Consider the following 9,352-nt stretch of genomic DNA (forward strand, 5'->3'; position numbering starts at 1 on the left):
AGTGTTATAATGTACGGATCTCTGGAGATTTACTGTAAGATCTTGCTGATAACTCTTTTTTTTTTCCTCAAAAAAAAAAAAGAAGAAAAAAGTTCAATATGCATTTACATGCATATTGGAACGTATGGTGTTCCACAGGGTTCAATTCTAGGGCCACTGCTGTTTTCATTGTATCTAATGCACCTGGGTACCATCTTAACCACTTCAGACCCACATTTTTTCTGCTGGGCTAGAACAACATGGAACATTTTTTGGGGGTTATCTCATTATTAGTTATAGTGGACGCCAGGATAGTATGGCGTAACGTGTTGTAAACTTAGCAAGCTTATATGTAACTTTTTAAACATGAACATCATGCAAATCAACTTGTGATTGTGATTGGTTAGTGAAGAAGGTATATTAAAATCACCAACTGAGGGGTGTAGTTAATCCATAACTTTTTGCGTGTCCAATAAACCAACTGGTGAGATGAGAAATGAACAGAGTTTCCTGCGCAGGATAATTCTTAGAGGAGATCTCCTGTTACACCATTGAATCAAACTCCGACAGGTTTTGATCAACAATGCACACCCTCCTCTCGAAGGGCCAGCCTTTTATTACAATTCAGTCTCCAAGCAGAATATCTCTCCCTTCATGAATGAGCAAATGTGTTATACAGTTGAAGGACATGTCAAACAATAGAACTCTTAGTGCAGTTGCAGCTGTCTTCGTCTCTAGCCAAAATATGTATATTTTCAAGGCACTTTTCATATTCTTCTTCATAACAAAATCTCACTTTATCATTTGACCCAAAAGCACCAATGACCGTGACTAATGGAAAAGCAAAACAAGTTCTGTTCAAGACCACAATGTACGTGTACAAAATAAAACAAGAAATTCTGGACCAATCAGTGTATAGCAAAATCAAGGGCGAAAATATGTTTTCGTACAAAGTGATGAGAAGGAACTTTTCTAGACTAAATAATATGGTCCCAGCTTTAACCCAGAACATACGAGGTCAACATCATGTGCCCTGCTCAGGACACAAGACACTTTGACAAACTTAAAATGAAGAATTAAATGTTCATGATCAGTAACAATAATCGATATATGAAAATAGGTATTAAAATGTTATAATATCCTTCAGTCCCCCTTTTGGGCTTACGTAAACACTAAGCCCAATAACTAAATATTTAAACATTTTACACAAAGATTCCAGCGGGATCTACATCGGATGTTGCAGCAGGCCGGGCTGAGGAAGTAACAGACTCCATCATCATGTAAGAAGACTTATTTCGTACGTCCTGTTTTTCAATTGCGGCAGAAATAATTTTCTCGCAAAGGGAACGAATACAGGGTATACAACAACATCCGCATATTGTTATTAGAGCCGTAAATACAGCAATTGATATCAAAATTGTGGAAATTAAGGTTTTGTAGCGGCCAAATACAGTCATCCAATTATCCCATAGCGAAGTGTCTATACCCGAGTGTTCATTCATCTTTCTATTAAGTGTCCGGAGTCCCTTAATTGCAATAGTTAAAGTACCATCCGGTGCGGTATTATTAGGAATGAAGGTACAACATTGATCTGCGAACATTGAGCAAACTCCCCCTTTTTCTGCCAATAGCATATCAAGTGCAATTCGGTTCTGAAAAGCCATCAAAGATGTGGCAGCCAATTGGCCATGTACAGCTTCAAATCCAGATTGAGTCCAATTTCCTAGTCTTTGTACATTGTAATGCACATAATTAATTCTGTCTACATTTTTGTTAATGGTACACCACCAACAAATTAGGGATTCAAATCCTGAAGTTATTTGATTAGTCAATTTGTATTCATTTGGCACACCTCTCGGCACTCCAATCGCATCAATGTAGGTGGGGACATTTTCCTGTTGCCAAGAAGATCGTTTAATTCTATGGAAAGGAGGAGAAGATTGTGGTTCCCAAGTGTCAATCATTTGTAAAAGGTTATCAACCGAGGTGGGAAAAAGTTGTACTGGCAGAAGAAGGGTGATGAGAGCACAATATCCTTTGCCATCCCAAGGCAACTTGTCAAATATCTGATTATGCCCACACCACCACCAAATGTCAGCCCTTGATTGCGGCTTGAATTTTTGACCCACATTTATTATTGTAGTGCAGTGTGAAATGTGATCTAGTTCTCCCAATTGTTCTCCGGTACCTGTCATTTTAATACATGAAAAATTACCATCTGCAATTTCCTTTGAAAATATTGGTTTAGTTGTCTGCAAATTCACTAGTGGATATATCTTATCCCATTGAGAGCATTTGGCATTTGGGGCAGTTTTATTCATAATTTCCATTATACATTGTTCCTCGATTTTAGCCGGGATTACTCTCAATAAAGGTCGTGGTCCCACACATACTACACACTCCTTACCAGAGGCGTGTGCTGCCTCGTGTGCTAGCAATAGCCAATTGTTGCTGCTTTTGGATACTCCTGTAGTAACCCTAAACCATTCAATTACACTATCAATCGGTACACTTACAGCTTTTATCCCATTCTCCATTGAGTATTTAGTCATTTTTGGTTGGTCTAGCTTACTCATAGTCTTATTTACACAGATTAGAATAGGAAAACGTGGGTCAACGCCGTGGGACCATGCCCATAACAGTAATCCAAAACAGGAGGTGTTGTACAGAGTTACATTAGCTGGTCGTATATTCCCGTCGGGAATGGAAAAGGTTAATTCTAGTTGACCTCCCATTTTACGCAGTGTTGTCCTTTTAGAAAAGAAAACAGCCTCCTTGCTTTTTCCCGGTGGCCAATATTGTCCACTTTGGGTGGTTATAAAAGTACCCCAATCTAGTTGCGCAACATTTCCTGTCAAATACCACCAATATTTCACCCATATTCCTCCCCTTGTCTCTTCCCATCCTCTAAATCCCTTTAATGACGTAATGGGAATTTTGACAGAGGTGTTTGTGTTTGGGGCAACTGTCACCGTGACTGAGTCATCATACGTTTTGGATATAACCCAGGGAATGTGTGGAGAGTTCATGTCTCGCTTAGCCCGAATTTTTGTGGTTGCGTTTATAGATGTGGTTAGGGGATCCCAAAAACACAAAATTGGCATAACAGTCAGTATAAGAAAGAGTGTCGTAATGCAGACGCAATTGAAGACGCATTGTCTCTTCGAAGCAGCCATCTTGTGATTTTTTCTTTTTTTTTTTTTTTTTAAACAGTCGTCACTTTCTTTATTTTCTTGTGTGGATGGTGCACTCAGGTTCCTTGAGCAGCATCAGCAGAAGGTTGAACAGAGCCTTTTTGTGAAGAGGGTCCTTCTGCCTCTCTCCAACTGCCAGGGGTGCAAAAATCGGTCACCGGGATTTTATCTTCCCAAGTTGTGACTCATTCTTTGTGGAATGCCCTGGAAAAAGGGACACATTCCTCCTGTTTCCATTCGAAAGACGTCCTCAGCGAAACTCAATCTTCATGTAGTAATTCCTCAGCTCGTTAGCTGACACTGGAAGCAGTTGAATGGCCTCTCGGCTGGCACGTCTGGTCACTGGAGCAGCTGGCTGGTCTCTCTGTTGATTCCCGGTGGTGGCTGGCTCCTGAAGGTGGGGGTTGAGTAGAAGGCGGACCTCCGGCTGGTCTAATAGGCAAGATGTGGAACCAGGTGCCCCGTGGACTGGACTAGATTGACCTTTTCATCACCTTATCTGGGTGCAAAATATTTTCATTTAGTCACTAATAAACATTTATTCGCATCCCTTCTTTTTGAAAGAGCATTTTGGTAGTGTTATATAGTTAGGAGTTAGTAAATGTTAGTAAAGTTCTGTAGGCCTCTCCTGTGGGAAAAAATTCTGTTTGTTGTGACATTTAATTAGGATCCAGCCTTTGGCTGACTTTAATGACCTGAGCACATTCTTAAATGCAAAAAATGAAAATCTTTAGCCAGTTCAAATCTGACGAGGCCAATTTTGTTTACAGAATGTAATAATTATTGGAATGTTTTATAATATTTATTGTTATAGATATAGCATGGATGTGCTTCCAGCCATTAAATAAATGCAACTTTCGTCAACAAATAAAATCAAAAAATAACATCTAACCCCAGGGCCCCAAGGGAAAAATAGAAATAGAAATGGAACATATTCACCTTATTTTCGCCGTCCCTGCCAAAACTTACTCCTTCTCCATGGTCAAGGAAATCCCCAATTGTCCTCCTGTAAAATTCATTCTCACGGACTATCTATAATTATCGCATTAAGACTAACTTTTAATTTTAAATTTATTTATTTAACATGGACTGTTTGTGTCCTTCGCGACGATATACCCAGACCAACCAATAATTCCCCCATCTGAAAAAAAAAAAAAAAAATCGCTTTAGAGACTCTTTCAGACTAATATATAAAGTTTTGCAGTAAATAAATTTTGCTTGCTTTTTGTTTAGAAAGAGGGGAAAATTTTACATTTAACCAGCAAATTCGACAATGCGTCCCAAGCAACTATTTAAATTTCAAAAGAGAATTCGGGAAAACACTAGAAGACCAAACTTAAAAAAGTAAAATATAATAATTAAGATTGAAATAAATTGTATCTTATCTGTATTCATATTAGCTGTTTCAATTTCTGAAACCAGACGAAATTTACCTGTATTATCTTTTGTACTATAAAAATATTGTAGCTTATGCCAATGAATTTTACAAAGAATCTCAGTTTTCAGCCAATTCATCAATTATTATTAATACATAAAGTTGCCCTTAGTTTTAATGTTACCATTAAGCTTGCTAGTCCCCCTTTTTGACGTTTGTCCAAAAAGCTGACTGTTTCAAAATAGACAGAGATAAACAAATCAGATCAAATCAAAATAGACATCAAACGTTTTTAAAATGTAATAAATCTGTGTGTATATAGTGTTGTCAATCAGTTCATTATATTTACGAAATGTTTTACTGTAGATGTTATCACCTTATATCTGTCAAAAATAGAGTGCAGTGTAAACAGTCAGTATCACATCATATGGCCTGGTATCACTAATTCAAGGAAAGCATTGTTTGTGGGGTTGAGTCACCATCGTAGTGGACAGTTCTGGACGCAGGAATGCTTTAAGGACGCTTGTGCAGAGCATATGGAGCAGTTTTTCATAGGACAGTTCGTGCGGAGCATTGTGTGCATTGGGCAGTGGAGCAGTTTTTCTTTTATCACATTTGTATATGATGGCACAGTCATTGTTGCAACAGGTGGCGCCAGGAACCTCCCCTCTCCATCAGGTATTGGCAGGATGTTTTGTGATGATGGCTGCATCACGCCCCTCTGATGGTGGTGGCAGTTGCAGTTTCTTTGTGGGTGGGGGTTTTTAAAGAGGTCTGTGTCCCGCCAGTTGACTTTGTTCCGAAATAATGACCCTTGACCAATAATCCTCACTCGACTGAAAACATTAAAATCTGCCCCAACAGTATTTAGGTTATAACATGTCAGTAAATATTAAAACCAAAAACTTCCTTTATTAAAAAAAAAATTAAATAAAAATAAAAATAATAAAAAATAATAATTAAAACAATGAAAGTTTACAATTTTAAATAATTGCTAATTATATGTCAATATTTGTTATGGTTTACAATATTTAATTTAATATGTTTTGCATACCTTCATAAATAATACTTAGGATAAAATAGGACAGATATACTCTAACAATTTACAAATATAGTTAATTAATAAGTGTGTAGTTTTCAATTAATGTTTTCTCAATGGAGGCCGCAGCCCGTAAAGTCAGCCTTTGGTCAAACGTCAAAGCAGGAATGATTTTTAATTACATCGCACCTCAAATTATGTCAAAAATGTGTTTCTTCCAGATAGCTTCCCCAGTCTGTTTGTAATGAGACTTCAAATGTCGAATTCAAAGGTTAAATATATTCAGGAGAGATTAAAATTACTTTCTATTTATAAACGTCGGAGAAAAAAATAAATAAAAAACTCCTTTTAAATTATAATTAACACATTACTTCATCCCCAGGACCGGAACATGGCACTTTGGTGCGACCCCAATTGTCCTTAATGGGTGTGTCTCCTGATTCTGAAAAGATATTTAAAATTTATTAAACAATGTTCTCGCGCACAAACAAAATCATAAGGGAAAAAACAATCATCTATATAAGAATTATTCCACATTAATTGCCATCCAAGTTATTTGTTTTTAGTTATTATTATTATTATTATTAAAATAAGAGTAGAGACTAAACTATTTAATCTAAAACAATCACACAATTAACATTACCTTTTATAAAAACATTTTATTTGACCTCATTACAAAGATTGATGGCTGTTGGCATTTTTTAACCCGAGAAAGGGAATGAGTCATAGCAACTACAATCAGTCAAAGCCACCCATGCTCTACAAGCATAAGACATGCATCTAAATTTTATAATATCTTAAAACTATACCTCTCTATGTTATTTGTGTATTAATATTCGTTCGTTTTATAGCAAACATAATTTTTAAATATGACGTATTTGCACTCTTGAAGCCAGTTTAAGTATTCAACATTAGTGCTTAAGAAATTTATGTAAGGGGCTTATAAAATCAGTTACGGCAACAATTTATATAATGTCGTTCAATTATTTAACGCAGACAATTGCGGGTTTTAGCGTTAGAAGTTTTATTAGTAATTTTACCGTCTAATTAATTTATCCCGTTTAGCGCTTATTAAACGGCTTAATTTGTTTTATTACATAAATTTGTATTATACAGTTATTTTATTTGCAAAGCAACATTTCAGTATTCATCATTTTTTCAATACACTTTTCTTAAAGATACGTCCGGGACTCTCCTCTATATAAAATTACATACACTCATAACATTATTAACGGGCGGTCGCCGTGTACGCACATTCAAAGTTAAATTGCCGTCATTAAAACCATCGAACAAATGCCATATCTTATTAGAATAAACTAACCTTTTTCACAATATAATCAAGTCCCGTCGTTCAATATTAATTACATTTTAAGTCATTATTTAAACGGTATGATTAATCCGGAAGCTTTAATTCCGACTAGCGGAAGTCATATCAGGTCAAATCATTTAGTCTTATATCATTATTTAGTTATATAAATGGTTATAACTTCACAAAAATACCTAAAGCTAGTATTCTAGCATTATTCATTATTTTGTCAACAAGCTTTCGATCATTTCTGGCTTTTCTTCCACTCGAAGAAATTACAGATGTGTGTTGCACCAGCTCATCTAGTTCGTGACGTTTTTTCACACATGCAAGTTCAACGTTCTTCATCAAAGAGATTAGACACACTGCAGATTGTAATGACGGAAAATAACCTTTTCTACAGCCGTCTTGCATCCAGTCGCAAAGTTCTTTTTTTGTTTCTCGTTTAGCCTTTGTAGGTAAAATCCCTATAGCCACAGCGCATGCGTTCCCAATTTGTTTATCCAGCGTCATCCCATCTAAACTCAACGGAATCCCATTCGGGTCAAACCACTGTGTTTTGAGTTCAAATAGAGTGTCCATGTTTCGTCTTAATTATTAACTCAGGTATTTTATAGCTTATTGATTTGTATTATATTATATTGTAGATTATCATAGTTCAGTTGTATTAATATTTAAATGAAGTGACGTCTCACTTATAACAGAATTAATCAACTGTTCTCGTCGCGGTCCCTTTAAGATTTTACCGTAACGTTAGAGTTTCTTCACCGATCAGACGGCATACACACAACGGACAGACAAGACATGTCGTTTTGTACGACATATCAACACATAAATATCCGGATGTCAACTGCGCTACCCCAGCTTCAACAGTTTCTTTGTCTTTGAATTTTAATCACGAATATTCAATAGACCTATTGGCTTGATCTAAAGCGTCGTATCAAATATGCTTTAGTCAGCCCGACTTCCACGAGTTGAGTCAATACATCTTATCTCTTATATCTTGTCTAAAAATGTCAATATCCAATTATTCATAGACCTATCGATTAATCTTAAAACGGCGTACTAAATCCGTTTTATGTCAATCTGACTTCCTATAAGTTGAGTCCTTTGTCCCTAGAAAATGAAGCAGTCGATCCTCCCGCAGCTTTAATCGGCAACACTTATTCAAGGATCTTTGTATCTAATTACCCAAGAATCTATTACTCATAAAAACAAAGTGTTTGTCTCTCCCGCGCATCAGGCAGGGATCAAGACAAAGATGCTTTTTGAGCCGACTTCTCTCAACTTAAATATGTATGGACGTAAAACCAATGCCCACACATCTAACGCTGGTAAAAGAATAATGCTTCTCCAGCTGACTTACTCTCATATACACAGACTTCAAATCAATTATCTACGTATCTATCGTCTGTAAAAACAAAATTGTAAAGACAAAAATGTTTCCCAGACTGACTTACTCTCAACTTCATCTTATATCTCTTATCTCATATACATAGACTTCAAATCAATTATCTACGTATCTATCGTCTGTAAAAACAAATTTGTAAAGACAAAATGTTTCCCAGACTGACTTACTCTCAACTTCATATATCTCTTATCTCATATACATAGACTTCAAATCAATTATCTACGTATCTATCGTCTGTAAAAACAAATTTGTAAAGACAAAATGTTTCCCAGACTGACTTACTCTCAACTTCATATATCTCTTATCTCATATACATAGACTTCAAATCAATTATCTACGTATCTATCGTCTGTAAAAACAAATTTGTAAAGACAAAATGTTTCCCAGACTGACTTACTAGCGATCGCTATTCAATTCAATGTGCACCACAAATATGTATACTTAAAATACCGTAGGAAATTCCACAATTATTGACTCCATACAACCAAACAACTTAAACTTCTACCTCTGCTCACACAAATCTCACCCTTGATTTGGCTATCTTACAAGAACGCATGGCGGCCGGAGCGCTCCTAGACAGAAAGAATTCCTCAAACGTGGATAAGATCTCCACTTACCTCAATTAATATGGCGCCAGGAATTCAAACCGTCCGCGAACGCAACAACCGTCAAACGCCTTGCCGTCGGAGGGTCACCAACTGAAGAAGGTATATTAAAATCACCAACTGAGGGGTGTAGTTAATCCATAACTTTTTGCGTGTCCAATAAACCAACTGGTGAGATGAGAAATGAACAGAGTTTCCTGCGCAGGATAATTCTTAGAGGAGATCTCCTGTTACACCATTGAATCAAACTCCGACAGGTTTTGATCAACAATGCACACCCTCCTCTCGAAGGGCCAGCCTTTTATTACAATTCAGTCTCCAAGCAGAATATCTCTCCCTTCATGAATGAGCAAATGTGTTATACAGTTGAAGGACATGTCAAACAATAGAACTCTTAGTGCAGTTGCAGCTGTCTTCGTCTCTAGCCAAAATATGTATATTTT

At 36.5% G+C, this 9,352-nt stretch overlaps 1 long non-coding RNA gene across 1 annotated transcript; it reads right to left on the reverse strand.

The window, feature by feature from the left end:
• Positions 1-550: 550 nt before the first annotated feature.
• LOC144058219 (uncharacterized) lies at positions 551-8,914 on the reverse strand. The gene is made up of 2 exons (XR_013295406.1): positions 4,113-8,914; positions 551-3,672 (listed from the first exon to the last, which is right to left on the reverse strand). It is a non-coding gene; the product is annotated as an uncharacterized LOC144058219 (long non-coding RNA).
• Between the last annotated feature and the right edge of the window lie 438 nt (positions 8,915-9,352).

Source organism: Vanacampus margaritifer, chromosome 9 (genome assembly GCF_051991255.1).
Source record: "Vanacampus margaritifer isolate UIUO_Vmar chromosome 9, RoL_Vmar_1.0, whole genome shotgun sequence".
Taxonomy (NCBI): Eukaryota; Metazoa; Chordata; class Actinopteri; order Syngnathiformes; family Syngnathidae; genus Vanacampus; species Vanacampus margaritifer.